Raw genomic sequence first — 12,639 nt, 5'->3', positions numbered from 1 at the left:
CTTTGAGAAGGTGTGGTGCTCATACCTGTTAGACCAGTTGAGAATTTCCTGGATTCCCAACCCTTTGGTCCTGCATACAAGTGCAGCCACTCTTGCAATCAATGAGACCTTTGTATATAGCAGGGCAGGACATTCCTGTGTGAGAAAGGACCACAGGGGAATTTCTGAAGTTTTCTAGAGTCTGAGAACAAAATGACAAGCGTGGAATGGGGCACACTTTGCAGTACCTTTTAATTTATGATTTTAGATCTGAGCATGGATTTATTGGAATGATAGGATCATCACCACTGATCATAAATTACCACCAAGTACAATGACGCAGAAAAAGAAATAATTTCCCTCTTGAATGACATCATTCATATGAATCTTGCCTTATTCAAATCTGGGTGTCCATTTCCTTTAAAGACAATGAATTAGGCAGGCAAAAATAAAGAACAATCTGAAGAGGAAGATGAAATTGCCTATTATTTGCTTCTGTTTTTTGGAAGTTAAATTCTTGAGATTACATTGAAGATGAAAATCAGTTGGACATCTCTGGGACAAGAGAGGCTATAATCATATTTCCACTTATCACCATCTTCTTCTTCCATGATTTTCTTCCATTCTACCTTTTCCTACTTATTGGTTGGTTCATCAAATGCCTAATTCATCAGAAGCCTGTGATGGTTTCAGAGATGTGTACATGATCCAGGCTATGACAATCGAAGACTTCTAGAAGATGCTGGTTGGGGATAGAAAGAAAAAAATTGTTCTCATTTTTAGAATAGTCACATATAATCCAATGGCTACAGGTGAAGGGAGCCTGAAAAAGCAGGAAGTCATTGAAGAGAAAAAGCAGAGGAGCAGGGAGCAGGAACAATATAGTGAGATAGACAAGAAGACCACCCAACTGCTTGTATCCAGCCATGCCTGAAACCCAAACTCTCTAGACTCTTTCCTTAAGGGAGCTAATCTATTTTTCCTTTTGGTGTTAGCAAGAGTGAGTTGCCTTTTTGGCACTCACAAACCAAAGATTTCTTAGTAATTTGCAAAACAAAGATGCCAAATATTACCACACTGGGGAACATGCACTCATTTATCAAATATTTAGTACCAGCTTACTTTCTGGCAGAATGAGCTCTTGTCTAGCAAAATCTTATGATTCATTTGAACTATTTCAAATGAAGAGATCGATTCTATGTGTTAGTTCAAGGATACTTGCTATATCATTGGGTATCTGAATAAGTTTGTATGAGAGTATGTGTGTGTACACGTGTGTGTGTACATGTGCTTTCACTTCAATAACTAAATAGTAACTTGACCATATGTTGAAGCATCTGGATCATATGCTGCAATGAGAAGGAAATTCATGAATTCTATGCCAACACTTTCATTTGTGAGTACATTTGCATGAGGGTATAAAGAACTTTAATCGCCTGAGCTAAAACTGGGGATGTGGCTCAGAGGTATAGTGCTTCCTTTACACACATGAGGCACTGGGTTCAATCCCCAGTACTGCCAAAAGAAAAAAAATGTAATGGCACTGTCTTATGTTCTGTGTGACTTGGGGAAATTTGCATAGTTTTTCTGTGCTTTCGGCTTTTATCTGTAAAGTAGACATAACAGTATCTATTTTGATCTGTTGGAAGTAATAAGCAAATACATGTAAGGTGCCTAGAATAGTGGCTGGCAGACAGTAAAATTGCTCAGTAAATAAGAGCTATTGCTATTATTTTTGCTGGTATTATTGCCATTATTATCATTATCATGAAGGAAACTTCACCAGTAGTTTGAATAACTTGCATGCACATGGTGCTTTATTTACCATTTACATAGTACTTTTACATTTACATGCATCATCCAATTAGTGATTCTACCATGCCACACAATATTCATTTCACATTTTGGCTACTTGAAAGTTAACAAGAGCAGTTATTTTTCCAAAGGCTTACATGATATTGGACAACATCTGCTGAATCCAGCCAGTATCACATCTGAGTGACTGGGAAACAGTCACATTTGTTTCTGTAGAAGATTTAAAAAAACAAAACAAAACAAAACAAAACAAAACAAAACAATATATATATATATTGGGGATAATGGGGAGTGAACCCAAGGGCACTTAATCTTAACTCTTTTAATCTTAATTCTTAACTCTTTTAAAATTTTTAAAATTTTAAGACAGGGTCTCATTAAGTTGCTGACGCTAGCCTCAAACTTGCAATCCTTCTACCTCAGTCTCCCAAGTTGCTGGGATTACAGGCATGTGCCACCATGTTTGACTGAAAAATATTTTTTCAGTCAAGTGTGGTCTGGTCTTGAATGTCTTTAATCAAGATTGGGGGTATAAATACTTAAAACTTTGGTTACAGCTGCTATACTTGTAAACAGACCTGATCATGGGAGATGAAATGTTATTTTGACAAGAATTTCTTTCTCTTCCATAACTTATCACTAGATATCAAAAAGAAAAGTCTGAAGCAAATTAATTTTTTATGTCATCGGTCATTTGAACACTTTTAAAGTTGGACCTCCTGGAAGACTTTGTGTGTTTCATGTTACTAACATAAACAGATTGTTGAACTGGACACATCTAAAGGTTTTCTTCATGGATTTTTTTTTTTTTTGCAAAGGCATACTTTCACGATGCTAAAATATGCACCCAAAGTAAGATTTTCTTTCTTTCTTTCCTTTTTTCCCACATGAGAAAATACTTTTGAATCAACAATTAAGATCATCAGTAATTTTAAGGGGAGGCTACACCTTTTTTCTTGCATAAATTTTTAAAATAAGGCAAATACTGGATTTACTAATTTAAAAAAGTTTGCTGGCAATGTATCCTTTAATTTTGGATCTGGTTGTCATTTTATACAACACATGAAAATATACCTTCTTTATTAATGGGTAATGGAACAAGGATGATGAAAAAGGAAACCCAAATTTAATTTTGCAGGTGTAAATTTTAATAATTTCTTGCATAACAAAACAAAAACAAACTAAAAGCATATTTAGAATATTTCTTCTTTGTCAGATCTACTGATAGAAGTTGGAAGAAGTATTTCCAAAATTTTCTCTTTTCTTTAGGTTACTATTCCTAAGTGACTTCTGGTTGCAACTTAAAAAAAGAAATCAAGAAGTGTTTCTCATCTTGTATAATTGATTGACTGATCTATTTCTCTCCTAGATCCTTTGATTTATGAAGTGTGCTTAGTTTTACGTTCTTTAAGGCAAATGACAAATTCTAGACTTACATATCGACTTCTAATTAAGGACATTGACATCAATCATTATACAAAGATGAATCACAATTTTTTGGTTTTATGAATATTGAATGCATTTAAAAAAGTGAAACCAAATTCTCCTAATGCTTAAACAATTGCACTAAACAAATGAATGCCCTTAGAAGTTGCATTAAAATACAGTACAGAATGGTAGTAGGCAGAAGAGGAGTGTTAGTTTTGGTGGCGAATCTCTTCAAAGAAAGGAGGCACAGGGAAAGTGAGCATCACATTATCAAGTGAACATTTCAGGTGTCTAACTGCCAGCATTCCAGAATCGATGCTCAAATTAAATTCAGACACCAAACATTATCCATAGAGTTCAGGTGGGTGCTCCACATTCAGTCCAATACTCTATACAGAGAAAGCTTCTTGATATTCCTAAGTCTCACTTAGCTGTGGGACACCTGAAATCAAACTAGCATAAACAAGTCTGAAGAGTCTCCCGTGGACAGCAGCAGGTTCTCCAGTGCTTGCTCTGGTCCCTGCCGTTGCTCTATGTGGGTTCCACTGTTCTCCACCATTGTTCCCATGTGAGGTCTGTGGTGGAGTGTGTGGGGCAGGTCCCTTTGTCTGTGTGTCCCACTTCATCACTTCTGCCTATAGTTGCTCAAATGTGGACTCGAGGCTCACAATGGCTTTCATCCAAACAGCCTCCAGGAGGAACATCCTGCAGTTACTGTCTTCATAGAGCTTCAGACTGATTTTTTGGCACTGCTGGGGAGAACCACAGCATCCTCTGCCATCCACCTGGCCGCACGTGTTCATGGAAGCCTGTGCTGCTCCACAGTCCTTTTTCAGGCCAAGCCCACGACAATGTTGACATAAACTCTTGCAAATAAATGTTTTGAGGGTAGCAGGGTAGCAGGGCATGGTTTGTAACCCCTAAGTCTGAGCACATTGCTTCATAACTCGTCCTATATTTCATTTTAATGGATCACTTTGGATGGTGACTTAAGCTTACAGTGATGTTTGGGTCTCAATAGGTTAAATAGATCCAGAAGTTTTTTTGTAAGCTTTTTTGTGTTTCTGACTGTATGGAATTCTTAAGAAATTTATTACCTATACATGATAGTGTAGATAGAGAAACCATCACACAAAGTGAAGAGGAATTTAAGAAAGTCTGTGAAAGACCAACATAAGCTTGCCATGATGGTTTTGGGGAATGGTTCTGATATTGAGAAGCGTGGGAGAATTCAGTAGTCAGTGACTTCTGCATGATATTTGCATGCAGAGAACTTTAAAAAGGTTACGTTTCTTTTCTCTGTTCATATTTACTTTGTGTTAAGGTTATAGGATCTCTTTGGCGATGTGGCTGATGCTATTTCTGCAAACTCAAAATCAGCGTTCAAGTGGAATAGGATGGAAATTTTGAGCTCCAGCAACAATAAATATATTTTATGTCCCTATAGCATTCAAGATCCACTATGTCTAAGAGTCAGTGAAAGTAGTTTTTACCTTGAACTCTGAAGTAAGAAAGATACTTTTGTTTAAAAATTTCAGAGATTTTGTCTTTGCACTTACTCCAAAGTCAAATGTAGATATAATCCACTTTAAGTGTTTTTGGCAAAATACCAAGTATGCCTGTTTTTTTGATAAGGGGAAAAAGCACAAAACTTTTTGTGAACACACATTTTACCTGTGTTAGAGATATAAACCTGCTGTCCATCCATCCTTTGATCCTGTGGACCTCTTAGATACAGTCCTGTACAGGAAGTAGGTGGTGTGTATGAAACCCAAGACATCTTTCTGATTCATGTTAATAATGTCTGATTCTGAGTTTATAGAGTATCACATAAAAGGACCCTGTTTATATATTCTTTATTCCTGTCTTCTCAAGATGTAGAACTTTATACAATGTTTTGAATAATATGGTCTGAGGGTATTCAAGATCGATCAAACAAAAATCATTTATTAGGTGTTTTACTGTGTTCTCTATAGGATTCCTTTACAAAGATGTTTGGCAATGGGACAACTGTGTGTGTGTGTCTCTCTTTTTTATCCATTTATCCATCCATCCATCTAGTCATGCAGCATGAAGGTATGTACTTTCCATGTGACTGTTTATGTTTCCCACTCACCATGGTTTGACGTGCTTTAAGACTGTAAGCTCCTTAAAGGGCAGGGCTAAGTGGCACTGCTGTTTTTGCTAACCCTGTAACACCTAGAGGAAGGTTGTCAAGAAAGAAAGCACCAGCTTATAATCACATCAGCCTTAGATTCCTGAAATGTCTGTCAGAGACCCACAGTCTGTATAATTAACTGCTTGGGTGGATTGGGTAGGTTTTAGTCATTGTCGTACAGATGCTGAATCTGAGCCTCAAAGAGAATGAGCGATTTACAATTCCCTCTTCATCTTTCACCCCATCCGTTTCCTGCATCCCGCAGCTGGACACTTTATGTTGAGAGGAAGCAGCGTTGTCACCCTGTAAGTCTGGCAGGGTGAAGTGCTGCTGACAGACGGTATGTTTGAATTCATGGGTCAGGTAAGCGACACTGGATAGAAGTCTTCCCACAGAGCACAGGACTTCTCCATCACCGCGGGTACCTTGCTTCTGGGACCAGAGGGTGTATCAAACTTCACTGAAGACAACAGAGAGCAAACCTCAGTGGGACTGACAATGAGGTTTCCAGATGGACAGCAGTGGATGTCAGGGTGCCTACAGCATGTTTCAATTTTTACCCTGGTTCAGCCCTAAAGTTGGTGGACCATCTTTGCCTAACTTTGACCTGATCCAGGGCATCGTAGACAGAATTCTCTCTCTGATAGGTGGGGCGTTGTATTGAAAAGGGACCAGCTATAACAAACTTGACTCACTGGACACATGCTATCTTTGTCTGACAACTCATAACAAAACTTTCCTGTCTCCAGGAGTCACAGTGGGAAACTTAACATTCACCTCAAGTCTTGCACATATTCTGGGATGGACACTGTAATGGTTTGGCTTGTCCTTGGCATTGTGCTGTGTACTGATACCCTCTCATCTGATTCAAGAAGCATTTTGTTGTGCACATACTACATGCCAAGTGATTGTGCAGACACTGGGAAGAGGGTGGAAACTGAGATAGGCACAATCCCAGCCCTTGAGGAATGAGGGCAGATCAGAAGGAGAGGAATGACCGTAGCATTAGTGTGTTGAAAGAATGGTCCTGTGGATCAAAAATACCTTTTTCAGAGGGTTAAACCTTCTGGAACTTTCTGGTTACCTTAGATTGCTCAAACTTCTTTGTGCTTTTACAGAGAGATTCTGGACTTGGTAGTTCTGAAATATTGTGAAAGCAACCTTGAAGAGGGGTGTAGCGGGTACTGTGATGAAATCTAGATACCCACCAAAGGAAGGTCTTACACTGGTACCTTCCTTAATTCAGATATTTTGTATCCTTTTTGGGGACATAACTTGCATCAAATATATGATCATCTATATTATATTAGTATAATACTAGTATGTGAACTTTTTGATCATGTTTAAAAGTGATCCAACTTCTTGGGATGCCAGGGCTAGAGGATGGCAAGTTCAAGGCCAGCCTGGGTAACTTAGTGAGAACCTGTCTCATAAAGAAAAATAAAAGGAGTTCAGAAGGTAGAGCACCCTTGGGTTCAATCTCCACTACTATAAAAAAAGAAGGGAAAAAAGGGATTTGTTTTATGCCTCAAATAGTTTTTTTATTATTGTTTTTATTTAGCTTTTAATTTTTTACAGACTGCATTTTGATTCATTGTACACAAATGGGGTACATAATTTCGTTTCTATGGTTGCGCACAATGTAGATTCATACCATTCGTGTAATCATACATGTACGTAGGATAATGATGTCTGTCTCATTCCACCATTTTTCATACCCTCCCCATTTCCTTCTACATATTCTAAAGTTCCCCCATTATTCTCTCATTCCCCACCCCCCAACCCCATCATATATCATTCTCCACTTATCAGGGAAACCATTTGGCCTTTTTTGGGCTTGGCTTAGTTTTTTAAAGTCTAAAATACATCCATGAGAGAAAAAACAAAACAAAACAACCCCCCCCCAAAAAAAAAAAAAACAGCTTTTAAAGCAAAATGAAGTCCAATTTGGCAGAGTCATTTACTTAAAGATGAGGGGGTCCATTTTAAATGCCCCATACCCGGTCGTCTCCATCAAGTATCTCCTTTTGTATAGCTATTTAACTCTTGGAATTCCTTTGCACCATTTTCAAACGTTCTCCAACTTAATTGCTATGCAATGTTATTAGGCAGACTTAGTGTTCAGCTACCTGCCAGGGATTAGTCCACATTCCTTTCAATAATGTGAGAGTAGGAAAATGAGCAACACCCTTGCAATTGACTCAAAAGAACATACTGGGAGAAAGAGATGGAATGTTCCATGTCCCACTAGTCTGGCAGCTTAGTTAGTGGCGATGAGACTGATACTGCAGAAGATAACCATAGCAAAGGAGGTGGAGATGACCGCACTGGTTAGTGGGTATTGAGTGTGTCAGGAAACTGGAAACCTGGTTTATATAACTTAATCTACAGACCACCCACTGAAGCAGATGCTAACGTGCTCATTTTACTGGGACAAAGCTGAGTCTTAGCATTCATGCCCAGCTTGCTGTAGATCACAGAATCAGTACTAGACAAACTGGGGTTTATACACAGGTTAAGCTAATTCTATACTCAGGCAGTGAGTTTCTGCGTGGGACTCTTTCAGACCTTCTTGCCAGAATTCCTTTGTAAGGGACAAGGTAAGTGTGATCAACTCTCTCCAATTCTATAATGATATACACAGAGCTATTATCACTTTAACATTATCCGTTAATGCACTGGAAACTTTCCTGGAGTGTCAAACAATTGCAAAAAGTACAATGTTGCATAAATGTCACAAACATTCAGCAGTGGATGATGTGGTCCATATTTGGGCAGGTGGCAGGATGCAGAAGGAAGAGCATGGGTGTGGGGCTGATCTGACCTTGGCTGGAGACATGGTCCCAAGCTAGCTGCTGAGTGAGCATGACCCATTGCTTTCTCTCCCCAGCTCCAGTTTCCTCACCTACAAACTGGGACTGTACCTATCTACCTTGAAGGAATGTTAGAATGATTGGATATCTCAAATCACAAAAGTTTGTGTAGTATAATAAAATTGCTAATTGCCTCCTACTCAATAAATGGTTGGAAAACTCCTTAGTAGTAACAGTGCTTTCACTTTCATTCTTATGAACCACCTGCCTGTGCCTACCATGCTTGTGGGATGAAACTAGCCCAGAGGCCCTGCCTGAACTGATCTCCCCACATCACCAGCCCCATCTCAACCCCTTTCCCTTTCATTCTTCACACAGACCAAATGTCACCCTTCAGCCCCAGGGCCTTTGAACATGTTTCTTTGGCTCAAAAATACCATTTCACCCTTGTATTGATTCTCTAATCTATGTCATCTCCGCATAAATTTCAGTGCCCCAGGGAGTCATCCTTGTAATCCCCAAATGTCAGACCTCCATCTTACATTTTCCCAGAGTGCCTTCCCATTCAGGAAACTCCTCCCAGTGGTAATTATGTATTTACTTCACATTAATTGTTTAACATCTGTCTCTATCACCAGCATGTAACCTCAAGAAGGGCAGGGACTGTGTCTGCCATAGCCATATCCCATCCACAGTTTCTGACTTGGGGCATAAATAACTGGCACTCTAAATAATCACTGAATGAATAAACTAAGACACAAGTTGACGAATAAAGAATTGCCTTATTTCAAAGAGTCCCCATTATATTTCCTTATGTTAGTTTGTTAAAAGAAGATCGTGTAATGGGATACAAGAAGGCATTTACCAAAGTCATAGGATTCTGTCCAAAGGCATGCCCCTTTCACTCCAATGAGAACAAAACTTCCCTGGGGCCATTCGTCACCTGTGGCACAGCAGCCTTGTGTCAGCCACGTCCACTCTAACCAAAGTGGTACACTGGATGAGAAAAAGATATCACCTCCCTGAAACAGATGCTTCATTTTATGATGGAAACTGAGAAGCCAGAGTCTGCAGGTGCCGGGCTGACACGTGCTCTGTGGAGAATCATTAGAGTCTCTTTAGAGAACCGGGTTTACTCTATGTTTAATCAGCCCCAGGCAGAAGAAATGGCTTCATTTCAGCTGATGAGAGCCAGATCACAAAAGCAAGATAGATGACCAATAGGGCTCATCACTGTAAGCATATTGTCTTGATTTGAAGGAAACCCGCGCTAATCAAGAGGGAAAGTGCGACTCGGCTAGCATTGACGATCAGTCAGTTTAACTCGCCAAATGCCTGTTAAGGAAAAGCTCCTGTTCGTTTTCTTAATTAATATTTTAAGGGAAGTGAGAACCATAAAACCCATTTGTCAATCACTTAAGAAGTTCTTCAGCGTGGAATTCAAACCACTTAAGGCAGGACTTTTTACACCTGAAGTCTGAATCTCCACCCATAAAAAGAATTGCAGCCAAGGAAGTCAGTAGCTCAGGAAGGGCCATCCATTCACTCTTGCTGCTTTTAATACATGTCCTGTTTGCTAGCTGATCTGGAAATAGCTAAAGATAGAGGATGTCATGTCTTGTGTGGGTCCTTGCTGAGCCTTTAGAGGTTCTCATTCTCAGTAGCTCAGTCCTCTACTTGGGTTCTCCTGCACCCCACCAGCTCATTTTGTTGAGGTGTATTATCAGCCTCCAAAACTTATTGATCATGTGTAACTGAAAATCTGTGCACTTTGGCTGATACCTCTCAGTGTCCCCTTCTCTCCAGCCCCTGGACCTTCTACTCTACTCCCTGCCCCTCTGCTTGCATTTGGTCTTCCCAAACTGTCCTTATGGAGCATTGAAGAATGGATATTCAGTTAGCTTCCCAATTGCCAAAAATTGCCAGGAAAAAAAAAAATTGGAAGCCTATGTGAGAGCAATAACATACCTGAACCCAGCATCCCTGCCAAACCCCTCTTATTTGAAGTAAAAGCAGATAATGAGTAGTTTGGGTACTTACAAACAAGTGGATGCTTTAAAGTCATTTGGTATGTGTCACAGCCATGTTTTCATTACATCCCCTGAGTATTAGCACAAAGAGCTTTAACAGCCCTCCCCATCCCAATGACTCTTTTCCAGATGTTCTGAAACAACATCAAGTGACCCAGTTTACCCCTGAGAGGTTTATAAAGGTGCATTTATGGAGCAACTGGCTGAGCGAGGCTGAGATATTTCCTTGGCAGCTTAGTTTCTAGATAATCTCCCTGAACACGGTATCGAATCTTACTTTACCTAAGGCACATTGAAGATGGTTCTCAGAAAACGATATGCTAAATGCTCCTAAAGTGAAGAAGAAACTTAAGAAGCTTAACCATGGATGTAGAAATATTATCATCAGCTATCGGAGTAATAGTATCCAGTCATTCCCCACCTACAGGCACAGGATGCAGTCTTAAGCAGATGAAGACAACCCTGTGGAAGTGTGGGGACTTAGAGTATTTAAATATCAGCAAGTCAAGGGGAAATACTTTGTTAGCATTAAACCTGAACACGTGTCATTCCCTCTTTGTGCTGAATAGGATGAAACCGAGAGAAACAGCAAAACTGAATATGCCCCAGAGGCATGCCAAAGTTTCACAAACTGCCTTTGGGAAGCAAAACCAAGGAAGCAAGAGAAGTCACCATTTGTGGATAGGGGATTGTTTTGCTCCTTTGCATGGGGTAGCAAATACCAGATTGATCCCTAGGATCAGAACTCAGTTCTTTGCTTGTGCAGTGGAGGTGAGCCATATCTCAAGAGGAAACAATACGTTATCTCATATCCAGTCAGATGAAAGGAATGACGCATTCCCACCAAATGTGGGCATCAGGAACGTGTCAAAATCTAGCAGGAAGGTGGGCAAAATCTTCCACAGCACATCAGCTATATGTAGATGATGTTCAGTGGAAGAAGTGCCCCCTGCCTAGTTCCCAAAGTAAGCAACATGCCAGAGCCTTGATGTGAAAAGTGCTTAATGTTCTACAGTATGTCAATCACCTAATGGCTTCTAGTGCAAAATGAACAACCTTCCTGGCATGACTTCCATTATGACTGGCATAGAACTCAAAGTGGTCATCCTGTTGAGGTACTTCACACATGAAAGGGAAAGGGAGCCCATGTGAAGCAGCTTCTGCCGAGCTCAGGCCACCTGCTGGTGACCTGAGGTGTAGAGACATTTAAGGGGGAGATGCCATTGTGCTGCCACACATCACCAACTAATGGATGACAGTCCTTTAACTGAATTCTGAAATAGATGGGCTTTCATCTCTTAGAAGGCTGGGAAGACTTGGTTAGAACAGCTGTGTGTGTCTAGCTCAAACTTTAGTAAAGAAGCACAACTCCAACTTCATGGTGACATAGATGCCCACTTGACAGAAGAGCAACTACTCTTCACTTTGGAAGTTCATGGTCTGTAACATTCAAGATTGAACATTTCAAGCTGATTGTCATTGCTGGTGCTTTTTTGATTACCACCACTGATCTGCTCATAGTTAGAAACATGAGTTAAATTATCCTTATCTTAACATCCTTAACCAGCAATGTTGTTATTGGTCATGAAATTAGCTGCTTCCTCTCATTTCAAATCCACTGACAGTTTTGGGTGGTTTGAGTTGAGTGGGTTGGACAAGAGGAAATAGGCGATTTCCTCTGCCTCTCATGGAGTTAATCTCTCATCCAGATACTGCTAAAGCATCTCTTTCAACAGCCATCTTATTCCCAGTTCAACAGCATAACTGCAAAGAATAAGTTTCTCCTTTAGAATGTTGCAACTCAAAGTCCAAATGATAGACGATTTCCCAGTCCTGAATAACACACTTAAACACTGATATTTCTTTCAACGATTTATCCTGGTTTGAACAAAGACGGTTCATTTCTCATTTAAGCATGAAGTCAGCATGTTATGCACAGGCAAACAAAAATATTTGGCACCCACTCTCATTTGGGGTGAAAAGAAGAATCTCGAAAGAATTTTATAACTAGAAATATTATTTTCTAGTGACTGCCATTTGACCTTGGGGGGCTTCTACCCTGTCTGCACAAATCTGTGTTCTTAAAAGTCCAGTTTAGGAAACTACATTCTCAGGTCAGCTGTTTCTTACCAATGATCTCTGGGTATTCTTGATTTGCTCTGGTAATCCCAATAAAGGGTGTCTCTGGTCCTTACTCTCTGTATCTCCTTGTTATGCATGTGTGTCTCTCGAATCAGACCTCACCAAATAGCTCCTTGGACTGCTCTTGTGGATAGACTGACCCCGAATCTGGAAAATATTCCCAGCTTCATCTGTCCCAACTAGTTTTTCTTTTGCCTAAGTAAAACATTTTTTTAGCTAGTGTGTTTTGCTTAGCATGTTACATCTTAACTGTTAATATGTCACTTCTATAGAA

General features: G+C 39.9%; 1 long non-coding RNA gene across 8 annotated transcripts in view; it reads left to right on the top strand.

Moving 5' to 3' along the window:
- The window catches only part of LOC124971000 (uncharacterized), a 79,494-nt gene that overhangs the window by 59,055 nt on the left and 7,800 nt on the right, over nucleotides 1-12,639 (top strand). For 7 of the 8 annotated variants that reach the window (XR_007106265.1, XR_007106262.1, XR_007106264.1 and 4 more), the window contains one exon: nucleotides 5,199-5,298. The exons of the other annotated variant lie outside the window; for it this stretch is intronic. This is a non-coding gene — a long non-coding RNA (uncharacterized LOC124971000). The remainder of the gene's footprint in view (nucleotides 1-5,198; nucleotides 5,299-12,639) is intronic. 8 annotated transcript variants of the gene reach the window in all.

Source organism: Sciurus carolinensis, chromosome 2 (assembly GCF_902686445.1).
Source record: "Sciurus carolinensis chromosome 2, mSciCar1.2, whole genome shotgun sequence".
In the NCBI taxonomy this organism is placed as follows: domain Eukaryota; kingdom Metazoa; phylum Chordata; class Mammalia; order Rodentia; family Sciuridae; genus Sciurus; species Sciurus carolinensis.
Note: the sequence above shows the minus strand (reverse complement) of the source record. Positions and strands in the feature narration are given on the sequence as shown.